Source organism: Belonocnema kinseyi, chromosome 7, assembly GCF_010883055.1.
Source record: "Belonocnema kinseyi isolate 2016_QV_RU_SX_M_011 chromosome 7, B_treatae_v1, whole genome shotgun sequence".
In the NCBI taxonomy this organism is placed as follows: domain Eukaryota; kingdom Metazoa; phylum Arthropoda; class Insecta; order Hymenoptera; family Cynipidae; genus Belonocnema; species Belonocnema kinseyi.
In genome coordinates, this window is record NC_046663.1 from 48771574 (window position 1) to 48783930 (window position 12357).

Genomic DNA, 12357 nt, shown 5'->3' on the forward strand with positions numbered 1-12357 from the left:
ATTTCATAATTAATTAATCAGTTTGCAAAATAAGAAGCATTGAACAATTATTTTCATTTATACACTCAAATATTGTTCACATTATATTCTCCTTTAAATTTGAAGCAGCATTTTTATACCTCTAATCTATCAATTACCTGGTAAATTAATTTGTTAAAAAATTAAAATGTATGTAAATATAAGTTTGAAAATGAAATTCAGACTCTCCTTTCTCAATTATGACAATCATCATAAAAATTCATATACTTGAAATATAAATGTTTGGAAGAAAAAATAAACTTTGATAAAAAAGGTATCAGCTAATATTTAATTACATAATCTGAAACTAAATACAGTAGAACCTCGCTTATCCGAGGCCGCATTATCCGAGTTCGCGATTATACAAGGCTGAAACAAAAATAGTTTACCCGTTTTATCCGAGCTATAGCGCATTAATAGTTCGTATTATTCAACCCTTATGCATTATTCATGTATATGAACTTTCTTAACCAACCAGAACAGATTTTCCCAAACCTCTACTCTTACTATTTGTTAATAATGTATATACTCTCTACGTTATAAGTCTCTACTGTCAGTTTATTACACCGAGCGTTTCTTTCTATTTAAAATTTCGTTTTTATCTGAGTTTTCCGATTATCCAAGTTGAGGCCCGTCCACAATAGCTCGGACAAGCAAGACTGCTGTAATTAATGTAGGTTCCTTAATTTAAAACAATTTAAATTTAAACTGGATATGATTTAACATTGTGAACAAAGTTAATCAGCTAATAATGAGTTAAACAGTTAACAACTTAAAAAGCCTCAAATAATTATATTCTTTTGCAATTATTTGTAAATATTCGATTCGTCATATAATGAATTAAAAATTATTCAGTCATTTCAAAGCATAAAAATCATTAAACAATTATTTTAACTGAAATATTCATATATCTTTTAACAAATTTTAAATGTTATTTATAAAAATTTCATTTTTTAGTGACTTAATATTAATTCAAGGGAAAAAATCTGAACATTTTTGCATATATTTTTGACAATTGAATGAAAATATTAATCTCAGAACACCAGTATAATTCTGAAAAATTACTTAATTGAAATAGAGGTACTTTAAAAATAAATTCATTTATATTATGCAAATCATATTCAATGTTCCATTATATAACTTACAAGTAAATAATGTATTTATTTGTTACTTATGTTAATTAAATTTAAGGTAATACATTTTAATCTTTATTCAATTTAATGTTCGAAAACAAATATTCAGCCTACATCAATTAGTCATTTTACAAAATAAGAAGCATTAAACTATAATTCTCAATAAAACCTTTAAATAATTTTTAGTTGATACATTTTTTTAATTTCAACTTTCATTTCTAAAATTTTTCTTTATTAATAAACTCTTAGACTAATTCCATAAAATGTGAGTTTTTGTAAAATTAGTTGATAATTAATTAATCGTTTCACAACATAACAAGCATTACACAATTATTTTAATGAAAACATTCAAATACTGTTTACATTATATTCTCATTCAAATTTGAAACTGGATTTCTCTACATTTAATTTATTAATAAGCTTTCTAGCCAAGTTAAAAAAAATTAAAATATGTGTACATATAATTTAGAAAATTGAATCTAAATACTCATTTCACTATATCGGAGGCACCATAAAAAATTATATAATTGTAATACAATTATTTAGAAGAAAAAAAGAAACATCTATTACGAAAGTAGTAGTCAATATTTAATTACATAATCTGAGAGGAGATAACATATTTGTGTTACTAAATATTAAAGAATTTAAATCCAATCTTTATGTAATTTTATATTTTATTTTTTATTATTAAATTTTAATTTATATTATAGTATTATTAAACTTAATGATTTCACAATATATCTATTCATTTAATAATCTTTTATATTATTTGACAAAATCAGATTTTAAGATAAAATTTTAAGAATTATTCTTGTAACAATGAATAAACCGATTTAAAATTTATTTAAATTATATTTAATATTGAATTTGTAGATAATTTTAAAATATGAAATATGAATATAAAATTAGTATAACAAATTATAAGCATGTATAACATAATATTATTTACCTTTATAATTTGCTAATATAGAACTCATGAAAATATTATTATTATAATCAAAACGTGAACAATCAAAAATTTTTGTATGACTCAATTATGTTAAATTTAGAATTGATATAGCTCCAATATTAAATAGTTGAAAATTTTGATTAGATAAGGTTATAAAAAATACGATATTATTTAATTTGAATTTAAAAATAATAAGTTTTTCAAACATTATATCTTGAACATAATTAAAATATTAATATAATAAATTTAATTAATTGTAATTTATCTTTTAATAACTTTACGTTTTAACCCCAATTCTTAATTATTTTTTATATAATAATATTATTAAACTTCATGATTTCGCAATATATCTATTAATTTAATAATAGTTTTTTTTAAATTAAATTTTAAGGTAAATTTTAACTAATTATTACTTTAATAAATATAGCTCTAATATTAAATAGTCAATAAATTTTGATTAGATAACGTTAAAATAAAAATACGAAATTATTTAATTTCAATCTAAAAATAATAAGCTTTTCAACATTAAATCATTAAAATAATTAAAACATTAATATAATAAATTTATATAATTGTAATCTAGCTTATAATAACTTTAAGTTTTGATAAAAAATTTAATTATAATTTATATAATATTATTAAGCTTTATGATTTCGCAATATATTTATTAATTTAATAATCTTTTATATTATATAAAAGAATTGAACTTTAAGATGGACTTGAAATAATTATTACTTTAACATTGAATAAAGCAATTAAAAATGTATTATTAAAAATAACAGCTGTTATTGCAAGTGAAAATAAAAACACAAATTAAAATAATTCTTGGCGATCGATAAAAGTAGAAATTTAGTTTTAAGTTCGATTAATTTTATACATTTAAAACAGAGGTCGCCAGTGGCCATAAATTATGTGATTAAATCCACTATGTGAAATTCAGCCTCCATGCGCTACTAATGGAGGTTACGAGTTTTCATATATAGGATAACAGGGAGTCGAGCGTGTAAATATGAGGGGAAATTTTTGGAAGAGGGGGAAGTAAATTGGTTATGGAGTATTGGTGGGAGAAGGAGAACAGACGTAATGGTGCAAGGATGGAGGTGGAAAGGGAAAGGTATTTTAGAACGAATGGATGGATAAAGTTAGCAGAATGCACGAGGAAGGAAGGAAGGTATATAAGTTGGTTCAAAAGAATAGCATGGAGAAAGAGAGGGAAGAAGCAGAGGAGAGAATAAGAGAGTCAAGGTATAATGGAAACTGTGTGTGGATTATGCCGAGGGAAAGAGCGAAATATTTGTGTAAGAACGGAGAGCAAGGAGGTCAGGAACTTATAGCGAGAATGAGGTGCGGGGGCATAGGGAAGTATAATAGGTTATCGCTTTCTAGAGAGAAGAGAATGTGTGAATTGTGCGGGAAGTGGGATGCAAAATTGGAGCATTGGTTGGAGGAATGTGAAGAGGTGGAAAGGAGGAGGATAAGCATGGAGGTATTGTTGCATGAAAGGGATGACAAAAGGGCAGTAGCATAGGTGAAGGGGGTGTTGGGTAAGATAGAGAAGAAGAGAAGGGAGGAGGAAGAGGAATGGAGAAGGAAAGATTGTAAATAGGAGAGGAAGTAGATGTAAGAGAAATGTAAAAATTGTAAATAGTAGTTAAGTATTAGGTGTTAGCTGCAGAGACAGAGGCTGGTAATGCGAGGCATAGCGACAAAAGAGCGAAATGCGTGCGAGGGAGGCGAGGCGCAGCGAGGAAGGTTAGGCTATAGGAGCGAGCGGATTAGTTATAAGGTGTGGATGGGTGGTACTTTGTAAGACGTACTTGTAAGAAAAGTCTGTACAAAAATGGAAGTGTGAGCAAGTCAATTTTTTAAGGCCAGCAGGCCGAAAAGTAAACGTTTATCTACCTAATATCACTTGCTTGTTCCTAAAATAGGACTGAAATAACTTCTTTCTTGGTTCTCTTGAAGATACAGCGGTGTGATGAATAAACTGTGAAGTCTAGAAATCGGATGCTAGTATCTTGAAAAATAAATTTGCTCTTGAAAACACGACTTTATATGGGCCGTTATTATTATCTTATATTTTTTTACTGGCTATCATGCACGTGACTGAGTCGTGAATTTAGTTTCGTATATGTTTTTAAAGTTAAGGGTGCTTGGTTTTCTTGGCCTCCAAAGTTTTCTCATCTACATTTTTTTATGTATTTTGCAGGGTGTTCAATGACGCATTTTAATACCAGTACCAACGCAATTGTCATACTCAATTATGATGAATGGGACTGAATATTTTTCGTGAGAGTAGGCTGAAACATTTGGGTGTGGTTTATGGCCTTAAATTGACGGGTTCAAATCACAAGGTGGCATCTCGGTAGGACGAAATAAAAAGGTTCCATCTCGGGTGGCGAAGCATGGAAGCTTAAGAACCCCATATGAATAGTATTGGGAACACTAGCGTCCTCTAAAGTAGGAAACCTTTTTATTTGTTTCTGCTGAGATGGCACCTTCTTATTTAGACACGTCGAAATGTGTTTTTTTTTTTTTGACCAAGTGAATCGCAGGTACGAATGGGGACGATGGAATATTGGTATGGTCCAAATAAATGAATACTTGTTACAGTTTGCTTAGAACAAACGTACCTTTTCTTGACCTGAGAAAATGTATTTCCAGAACATAGTTGACTTCCAAGAGATCATTTCGGACATACTTCAAGCATATATATTTTCTCAATATGAGAATACTTAGGATCGGGACAATAGACTAGTGCCTCAACTTAATAAATTTTGAATATAGATAATCTTATTGAAATTCGTGCTTAAGAGGCTTAGACAAGGAACATGAATTCTAAGCGACAGTTTATGAAATTTCAAAATACGATTTTCCAAAGAGAAGAAAAGTTATTTTTGAAATTATTCTTATATATGTAGTTAAATTTGCACAACTATTTATAAATTAAGAACACGTTTTTCACATCTTTTAAAAAAATTTAAATTCTTATCACGAAACACTTATCAACACAATAAACTTATAAGTTTTTGATAAATTTATGAGTGATTTGGTTTTTGTGTCAGTCTAAAGTTAGTAGTTTATTAAAGTTTAAAATTCCTATCTACATTCGTATAATTAAAATTATGTGCACCAATGTTCTGAATTATTTACATATTATTAAGACTGAAAATAAATGTATCTCAAAATAAAAGAATAATAATAAAAAAACAAAGTAATCACTATGATCCAACTAGATGATTCGAACAGAATTTATTTCTTTGCTGAAAAAATATATTTTCTTGTCTCAAGAAAATGAAAATTGTTTCAATTTAAATAGTACTCAAAAAAGTATCTGAATTTACTTGGATCAAGAAACATTCAGTTGCTCATCATGATAATACAATATTCTCAACTCAATATTTTATTAAACTTCCCGCAAATATGTATGATGGAATAAATTAATTCAATAGTTAATTGATTGGAGTAAATATATTCTTGAATGAATTAGTTGTTTTGATTTTATTATTTTCTTGATTCAAGAAAATTGGTCCCTCGTAAAAAGATAATACTGGCTTCTTTGAAGTAAAATCAGCCAAGTAATTCAGTCTACTTCATCTAATACAAAATTTTTCCGTGTAGTTATTCATCCTGGGGTTCATTTGAACTAGTTTAGCAATTCTTAGAATGAGAATGAATAAGAAATTAATTTCTGCAGACATAGTGCAGACTTAATGCAAATTAACGCAGGATTTCAAGCTGCTTTGAAATTTTACTGTTATGATAATAAAATAAGATATTTATACCACATTCTTTCTACCTATTTAAAATTTTAAATACCTCAAATTTGAAATTGTCTCATCTTCATTCCCTATAAATGTTAATTCTATGAACATTAAGAAATTATGTTTGAAGATTTTCGAACTATACCTATTTGAAGAATATTAATATTTGACTGTGGAAGACTCCGTAAATAAATGATTCTGTTTTTATTCTGTAGGTATGTATTAAAATCATTTCTTTTTATTGAAAACCTGGGTCTTTGCAACGTGAATTATCCTATACGCATCCGCAAATAACAAGCTTTATCAATGTGGTTCTGTGAGCCATTATAATGTACTTGTTCATAATTTTTTTATTTTCTTTAGACTTCTAATTAAAAATGTTTGAATGCACAATTTTATAAAATTATGATTTTTCGAGTAGGTTAGAGAACCCTTTAGTTGATAATTATCATATGGTAAATAATCATTGATTAAAAATAATAATGGATGTTAAATAATTAGTTTAATGTCATTAATAGTGAAAGCACTTTACAACTTAACAACTTAAAATTATATTCGATTATTTTACTTATATTTGTTGTTATAACTTAGGCCTATATTATAATGTAGGGTGTTGCCCCCTACTTAGTTACAAATGATTCAATTTTAAGTATTGGTAAGATTTTATATAACTGGATTTTAAAAACAATTTCAGATTTTAAAACAGCGTCTCATTTTAAAAACCACAGACTAAAATTTATTACAATTAGATAAAGCTTATCTGAATAAATTACATATTATTCTGGACTGGAATTTACAGATTTCAAATGATTTATTCTTTGTTTAGATGATTTAAATCAGAATAGCTGTGTGTCAGGTTAGCTGTTGATATAATTAATCGAGTTTCGTGATTTTTTGTGGAATTATTTTCAACGTGAATGAACGAAAATGAAGTAGATTAAGTGTGTAAATATTTCTGTTATTTATTTCAAATATGACTTTTTTCTTTACGAGTATCGCGGTATTATCCTTGGGTTGCGTCATTTTAGACCAAGGTTTACAAGTGTCTCCGTAAAGTTGAGAATGTGTAATTTATTAAATTTCTTTTATTTAGATCGATAGATATTACCGAAAACCATTTTCGCAAACCAACAGAAACCCGACAAATGAACAAAAATTTTTTCGTACAGTTTAATATTTACCCTGAAATATTTTTACATACATCAATGTTCTTCCACGCATATATATTTCTTCCATATCGCTGCTGTGTAAAAGCATTCAGATTTAAGCCTTTTGATTGAAAAAATTTCCAAATTGACTCAAATTTGGCTGAAAAGCAGCAAAAAAGATCAAAATATTTCTAAATAAGCGAAAAAATATCTTTATAAACTCCTAGGCTTAACTTTTAAAAAATTATTGACAAATTTAATTTAAAAGTAATACGAAATTGAAGATGTTCAAAAAAAATCTTAACCGTTCCAGCTCCTCATGAACGGATTTTAATTACTATGTACAGTTTGTACATTAGTGTGGTCTAAAATTCATTGGAATTCTTTTTTCAAATTTGCATTCATATCGCGTGTGGAAATAGCCCGGGTTAGCCCTAGTACAACAAGGTTTCTGGTCGGGGACTGGCCGGGCTATGTTTGTTTTTAAGATCCTAGCCTTGCGCTGGTCGGGGACTCGTTAGGCAAAATTTATGTCAAAATCCCAGTCGAAGGTTGACTGGGATCTGATCGGGCAAATATTATGTTCCAATGCTCAGACGGTGGCTGGCCGGGCGCTAATTGGCAATAATAAAATTGTTAAACTTTGTTTATAACTTAATTCCTTTTTCTGATTTCATTAAGAAATAGATGTGTATACACATCTCGAATCACGATAAATGTATAGTAAACATTTCTAATTAGAGATTATAATAAAACTGTAAATTAATGACGGCAAAAAACATATAGATATTAAATTTATAATTATTTGAAATTTTGTAAACGATTAATAATACATTTTAAATAATATAATACCTAATATACAATATAAAAAAAAATTACGAACGCCTCGAAACAACGAGTTTTTTGACATCATTTAAAAATTACTTTATGCAAATTTCAAAATTTCTGAAAAATACATGATTTAAATTTTTTTAAGAGAAAAATTATAAATTCCATCTTTATGAAAGATTGCTAATATGCAGACAAAATTTACATTTTGTATAAATCTTAAACGTTGTAAAATAGTATAAAACACCTGAAAACCAAACCTTAGACGAAAATCCCAAAAATGTTATTATCAAGAAATTGTCAACATTCACGATCAAATTTCTGAGTTCCGTCGTTAAAAAATTTTAATGTTCAAAAAAATTACATTTGCTGTCATTGTAAAACGTTGTCAAGTAGTCTACATCCGGAAAAAATATCCTCCGAAGAAAAATTGTAATCGATTTAAATTATTTATTTAAAAAGTATTTTATTGATATTCCTGTTAAAAGTTCGTGTATTTCATAATTCCATTACGACGCATAATTATAAGTAATTAGAAAAAGAGAACTTAAAATTTGGTACTTTAACTTTTCTGAACTGTACCTTATGAGAATGGCTTTTCCAACGAGTTTCAACGTGTCGGTTTAGCGCAGTGGTTAGCACTCCCGACTGCTACGTGTTAAATTTAGGTATAGATATGTAGGTTCGATACCCCGTAGCGTTAGAAATTTTATTTGTAATATAATGTTTGAAAATGTAATATATGTATTTACTCTGAAACGGACTATTAATGTTTAAAGTCAAAATACTCGCAATAATTTAATATTTATTTTTTATATACTTTTTTTGTCTTTCAACGACTACGTCAAAATAGTTAATGTTGTCTGTGTGCTGGGCATGTGGAATTTCATGTATTAATATGCTCCAATTCTGCAGTAAAAAAGAAGCAAATTGATCACCTAGTTCAGTGGCAAATGCTCTTCATACAATTGAAACCCAAATTATTCGAATCCAGTAAAGCAATAATTGATCCCGTCCGGGCCACGGTCGGGCTCCCGGGCCAGCCCCCGACCATGCTCCATGGTCGGACGCTAGCTAGCGCAGCGTGATGATGCTGGCCGGATTCCGACCAGAATCCCCGGCCACAGCCCGACTTAAAGTCAGGCTCTCCAGCCGTAGAATTGCCAGCCCCCGACTTAAATTTTCACCCAGGAACACAAATTCCGGAAATTGTATTATTCAGTTTTTATTATATAGCAGTTTATGCATTGTTTAATAAATTTATGATTTAAAACTCTTTAAGTTTTTACATTCCGTTATTGAATTTTCATGCATGTTTCTAAAGAGTGAATAAACTTTTGAACGACACCAGTTTTCAAGGTTTAGAAGAGGGGGAAATAGCTGTTTGAATTACGCTACGACTTCTACCTCTTCAGTCTATTTTGAAAACATGTGATTTGACATAATTGCAAATATTTCACAAAAATTAAAAAAATTTTAACGTTCTAAAAGATATAGCATATTTTAGAAATTTTAATAAAGAATTTAATTATGGTTTTGAACATCTGAAATTTTTCAGCTTAATTCTAAATGTTTATTGATGTGTATTTATTAATCTTCCTAAATAAAATAATTTTGATCAAAACGTTAGAAATAATAAATAATTGATCAGTGAATAAAATAATTTATTATTAGGTATAAATGAAGATAACAGTTTTTGTCGTAAATAGAAGGAAAATTTTGAACTATCTTTAAAGGCTTCTAAATTTAAAAATACTTCCCCTAATATCTGAGGAAAACCCAGTTTCTAATTTTTTTAACTGTTTCAATTGTTTATGAACTGAGTTTCAGTTAAGGTAAAAAAATTAGAAAGATAAATAAAAATGAATTTCAAAAGTGATTTAAATGCTATCCATTGAATATAATTGAAAGATATAAAAAATGTCGAATAGTATAGGGTATAGGAGGTAGTTGATGAAATTTTTTTTCTTCTTTGACGTTCCATACATGGTAAGGAAAAATAATATAAACTGAATATGAAGCAAGTCTCATTAAAAGTAATTAATGTTTCAAGAAAAGTTTTTACACAACAAAATATTTTGCGCAAATATTTCCTTATATCAAAAAAGATTGTTCGTTTGCTGAATTTTAGGAATTCCAAATGTCTTTCCCATAAGTAAAAAAAGCTTTCGTCAAAATTTGAGCATTGTTATTATAAAAAATTATAGTTAATTCCTTATCTTATTCTTCTTATCACAATTAATATTTTTATGTCTGTATAATTTTAAATTGCAAGCGTTTGAAATTCAATAATTTCCACTTCATAAGGAGTTAGTTTAAAATTTAAACATTTGAAATTCAACAATTTCTGATTTATTAATTGTAAATATATGTTTTTCAAACTACAAAAGGTTTGAATTGATGAATTAAAAAATATGACTATTTAAAATTTTAAAATAACACAGCCCTACAAAAAAAGTCTGCACGGGACAAGCACCTAGCCTACCCTTATGGATTTTGAGCTGCTGAATTCGAATATGGCTTCAGAATTTGTCCTATGCGTCTCAGTTTTCCCCCAAATGCAAAAGTAGGGAAAAGGCTAGGGATTTTCTAATCACACAGGCCATAAAAAAAATTTGTCGACACAAGGCAAGTGACTAGGCTGCCCTTATGGATTTTGAGCCGCTGAATCCAAATATGGCCTTCAAATTTATCTTGCACATCTCATTTTCCCTCTAGATGCAGAAAATAAGGAAAACCCTAGGGATAATTTGCACTTTATTTTGATAATACCAGTATGCGCGAAAAAAGACGCAACGATATTATATTGTCAAGTGCAACGACTTGTAGAGACTTAATTTCTACACAGAAATTCTCTAGTGTGCCTTCTATTTCCCCTAGCTTGATTAAATCTAGGGAAATTAAAGTTCTTTCTTAGATTATATAGATTTACATGGGAAAAATAAACAAACCTAATATCCCTTACAGTTTTGCGAGCTTAATCAGTCAGATGTGCCATGCAACTTGTTTTTGGTGGGCCTGTATGACCGGAAATTCCCTAGGCTTTTCTTAACATTTTGCATCTAAAGAGAAAATGGAACAAGCCCGAAAAATTTGGGGTTCAAATTTAGATTTAGCACGCAAATCTGCCAAGGATATGGCATTTTTTCCCACGTATAAATCTATATAATATGAGAAAGATCCTTAATTTCCATAGATTTGTCCTAGCTAGGGGAAGCGTTAAGCAGACGAGGGAATTTTCGTGGATAAATTTGGTCTTTAAGAGTCCCAACACATAAGAATATGACACCAGTACGTTTATTCTTTCGTATATCCCTAGGTTTCCCCTATTTTCTGCATCTAGGAGAAAACTGAGACGCGTAGGAGACATTCTGAGGCCATATTTGGATTCATCAGCTCAAAATCCATAAGAGTAACCTAGTAACTTCTCTCGTGTTGACAAATTTTTTGTATTGCCTGTGTGCCTAGAAAATCTCTAGGCTTTACCCTATTTTTTGCATCTAGGGGAAAACTGGGACATCTAGGGCAAATTATAAGGCTATTTTCGGATTCAGCGGCTCAAAAATCTATAAGGGTAGCCTAGTCCCTTGTCTCGTGCAGACGACATTTTTTTGTGAGCCTGTGAAATTGTCTGTTTAAAACTTTGGTCTATCAAAAAAAAAGTATATCCTACGCATCAACAAATAAAAAAACCTCATAATAAAACCTCAACTTTTCAAGCTTCTAAGATTTACTTATTTCATTGTAAAGGCTCCTTCTTTAAAATTTTTACAATTATGATTAAATTTTTAATCAGTCTCTAATTTTGAAGCCCGTGTCGGTGTCCGCGACAAATTTTTGCAACCCAGAACAATATTCTGAACAAAAGATATATTGCTGTCGGGCAGTTAAAATTTGTACTCACAATTAGATTCGGCTACTTAAGAAAAGGATTGAATAGCCCACTCTTCTGCGTATAATATTAGTAATTAGTAATAATGAGTAATAATAAAAACATTAGTAATAATTTATACCTGAATCTGCAATAATGGATGTATATTTTTGAATTAACACAAAGAAAAGAAATATTGATGCAACCAAAGAATTTATTTTATTATTCTACCGTCGGCAGCCGGATTTTTCTTAGAGGCGCTCTCATTTGCCTAGACATTTAGCCAAAGGAATGAAAAACTGCAGAAAACCATTCCCCAACGCAGCAGGTTACCGAAAATTATATGCCGTACCATTTATCAGATAACACCCACTTTGTTGGACGTTTGTTTATCGGCTGGAAAGGTCTAACATTCGATACGTCTCCTCCCTCTAACTTTATTTTCCTGAATTCATTTAGCTGAAAAAAGTAATATAAAATAGGAGTAGTAAATGATTTATCAAAGTCATTTTCGTATATATTTAAAATGAATATTTATTCTTACCAGGCCTTTAGTACTAGGGACAAGAAACATGGGTTCGAACCAAGTCACAGATTCCGAGCAAGGTGGATAATCTATTGAGCCTTTGTAAAATAGAAATTGTGA

At 29.1% G+C, this 12357-nt stretch overlaps 1 protein-coding gene across 1 annotated transcript in view; it reads left to right on the plus strand.

Moving 5' to 3' along the window:
• Positions 1–12357, plus strand: part of LOC117177087 (locomotion-related protein Hikaru genki) — a 530094-nt gene that overhangs the window by 170048 nt on the left and 347689 nt on the right. The gene's annotated exons all lie outside the window — the stretch shown is intronic.